Below are 3,922 nucleotides of genomic sequence, written 5' to 3' on the forward strand. Positions count from 1 at the left end.
CCCCGTGCATACACACACACACACATATACAAGTTTGTGGGGTGAATTTGTACATTTTATTTTGCTTAAATAAAACTGCATGATCCCATGTAGGATTCTGTAAATCCCTTTTTTAGATTAGAATCAGTCTGAACATTGGCTTAAAAAAAACTGCATGATCCCATGTAGGATTCTGTAAATCCCTTTTTTAGATTAGAATCAGTCTGAACATTGGGACACAGACAGCCTCACACAGGGCACCTCACACCTTCAATACATTATCTGGGCCGACATGGCACCTATTGTTAAAGTTCACTTGAGAATGTAATTTTAAGAATGTTCTGTGATTTACATATGACAGAACTGAAACCATTCCAAAAGGCGAGAGACTTTAAATAAATAATCCAGGTCTTTTTCAATATCCCATGTCAGTAAACATTTGCTGGAAATTCTGTGTCCTACGATCTTATACTCCACAACAATTTGATGAAGGAGCAGCATTCTGAAAGCTAGTGCTTCCAAATAGACCTGTTGGACTATAACTTGGTGTTCTATATATTCAGTGCCTTGTCTCACATGGCCTTCTGTGACAGAGAATTCCACATTTTCACAGCCCTTTGAGTGAAGAATTCTTTCCTCGTCTATCCTTAATTGTGGAGGTGCTGGACTGGGGTGAACATGACTCCACCTGACCAAGGGGCAGTGCTCAGAAAGCTTGTGATTTCACATTAACCTGTTGGAGTATAACCTGGTGTCATGTGACTTCTGACCTCATTCTGAAAATGGTCTCCCCTGTTTCCTGGGGCTGTGACCCTGGTTCTAGTCTCCCCAATCCCGGGAAACACCCTCCCAGCATCCAAACTGTCCAGCTCTGTTAGAGAGTTTAAATCAAACTCCACTGAATACAGCGCCAGTTGAAACATTCCCTCCTCAGTATCAGACTAGTGACCCTCCCTACACTCCCTCTATGGCAGGTCTGTCCTCTCATAGCTAGGGGGGACCAACCCTGCACACAACCCTCCAGCTGTGCTCTCCCCAAGGCCCTGTATAACTGCAGCAAGACATCCCGACCTCTGAACTCAGATTCTCTTGCACTGAAGGCCAATATTCAACTTCCCTTCCTAATTAAATAAATGCAAATTACTGCGGATGCTGGAATCTGAAACCAAAAGAGAAAATGCTGGAAAATCTCAGCAGGTCTGGCAGCATCTGTAAGGAGAGAAAAGGGTCAGTTAGACTCGAAATGTCAGCTCTTTTCTCTCCTTACAGATGCTGCCAGACCTGCTGAGATTTTCCAGCATTTTCTCTTTTGGTGACCTTTCTCATTGCTTGGCTGTGCCTAACTGTGCATGAGGATCCCTACATACTTTTGTGCTGCAGCTTTCTGCAGTTGTTTCCCCACTTAAGGAATATTGAGCTCCTCTATTCTTCCTGCCAAAATATGTAACCTCATATTTTCTAAGATTACATTTCATCTGCTGCGATTTAGTCCCTTGACTCCCTCTGCAGACTCTTTATGTCATCTTTACCACTGTCATCCTTACTACTGACCTGTGAAAATAATCTGATGTTCATCTAACCTACACCGTTCCATTATTATCCATATAACACTGCTGCCTCACAGCGCCAGGGACCCAGGTTCGATTCCAGCCTTGGGCAACTGTCTGTGTGGAGTTTGCACATTCTTCCCCAGTCTGTGCGGGTTTCCTCCGGGTGCTCTGGTTTCCGCCCGCAGGCCAGGTTGAACTAACCATGCTAAATTGCCCATAGTGTGAGGTGCATTAGTCAGGGGAAATATAGGAAAGGGGAATGGGTCTGGGTGGATTACTCTTTGGAGGGTCACTGTGGACTTGTTGGACCAAATAGCCTGTTGCCATACTATAGGGATTCTAATCTAAATGCCCTTAATGTCGGTGCATCTGCTACTGTTGCAGGAAGGCTGTTCCATGCCTCTTCTACTCTCAGTGAAGAAACTACACTTAATACCTGTCCTAAATCTATCACCCCTCAATTTAAAGCTATGCCCCCTCATGTTAGCCATCACCATCTGAGGAAAAAGGCTCTCACTGTCTACCCGATCTAACCCTGTGATTATCTTACACATCTCAACCTTCTCTCCAACGCAAACAGCCTCAAGTCCCTCAGCCTTTCCTCGTAAGACCTTCCCTCCATACCAGGCAAAATCCTAGTAAATCTTCTCTGAACCCTTTCCAAAGCTTCCATGTCCTTCCTATTATGCAGTGACCAGAACTGTACACAATACTCCAGGTGCGGCCGCACCAGTGTCTTGTACAGCTGAAGCGTGACCTCGTGGTTCTGAAACTCAATCCCTCTACCAATAAACGCCAACACACCATATGCCTTCTTAACAATCCTATCATCTTGTTGTGGGCCCTATTGTGGGCGGCACAGTGGCACAGTGGTTAGCACTGCTGCCTCACAGCGCCAGACACCCGGGTTCAATTCCCGCTTCAGGTGATTGTCTGTGTGGAGTTTGCACATTCTCCCCGTGTCTGCGTGGGTTTCCTCCGGGTGCTCCGGTTTCCTCCCACAATCCAAAAAAAAATGTGCAAGTCAGGTGAATTGGCCGTGCTAAATTGCCCGTAGTGTTAGGTGAAGGGGTAAATGTAGGGGTATGAGGTCTGGGTGGGTTACGCTTCGGCAGGTTGGTGTGGACTTGTTGGGCCAAAGGGCCTGTTTCCACACTGTAAGTAATCTGATCAACCTGACTGGCAAATTTCAGGGATTTATACACTTGGACACTAAGATCTCTCTGTTTATCTACACTGCCAAAGAATTTACCATTAACCCAGTACTCTACATTTCTGTTACTTCTTCCGAAGTGAACTACCTCACACTTTTCCACATTAAACTCCATTTACCACTTCTCTGCCCAGCTCTGCATCTTATCTACGTCCCTCTGTAACCCACAACATCCTTTGGCACTATCCACAACTCCACCGACTTTAGTGTCATCCGCAAAGTTACTAACACAACCTTCTACATCGACATCCAGATCATTTATAAAAAGGACAAACAGCAGTGGCCCCAAAACAGATTCTTGCGGTACACCGCTGGTAACTGAGCTCCAGGATGAACATTTCCCATCAACCACCACCCTCTGTCTTCTTTCAGCTCGTCAATTTCTGATCCAAACCACGAAATCATGTTCAATCTCATGCCCTTGTGCAATAGCCTACCATGGGGAACCTTATCAAACACCTTACTGAAATCCATGTACACCACATCAACCGCTTCACCCTCATCCACCTGTTTTGTCACCTTCTTGAAGAATTCAATAAGGTTTGTGAGGCATGACCTACCCTTCACAAAACCGTGTTGATTATCCGTAATCACATTATTCCTTTCTAGATGGTTATAAATCGTATCTCTTATAACTTTTCCCAACTCTTCACCCACAACCGAAGTAAAGCTCCCTGATCTATAGTTACCGGGGTTGTCTCTACTCCCCTCCTTGAACAAGGGAACCACATTTGCTATCCTCCAGTCTCCTGGCACTATTCCTGTAGACAATGACGACATAAAGATCAAAGCCAAAGGATCGGCAACCTCATCCCTGGCTTCCCAGAGAATCTGAGGACAAATCCCATCCGACCCAGAGGACTTACCTATTTTCATATCTTTCAGAATTGCTAAAACCTCCTCTTTGTCAATCCCATCTAACCTTGTAGCCTGTATCTCCTTGCTAACATTGCTAACATTGCTCTTTTCCAATGTGAGTACTGATGAGAAGTATTCATTAAGGGCTTCCCTTATGGCCTCAGATTCCACACACAACTTTCCACCACTATCTTTGATTAGCTCTAATCTTACTCTAGTCATTCTTTTATTGCTGATATACCTGTGGAAGGACTTATGGTTTTCCTTGATCCTATCTGCCAACAACTTCTCGTGTCCCCTCCTGGCTCTTCTTAGCCCTCTC

The sequence above is a fragment of the Chiloscyllium plagiosum genome, chromosome 1 (genome assembly GCF_004010195.1).
Source record: "Chiloscyllium plagiosum isolate BGI_BamShark_2017 chromosome 1, ASM401019v2, whole genome shotgun sequence".
Taxonomy (NCBI): Eukaryota; Metazoa; Chordata; class Chondrichthyes; order Orectolobiformes; family Hemiscylliidae; genus Chiloscyllium; species Chiloscyllium plagiosum.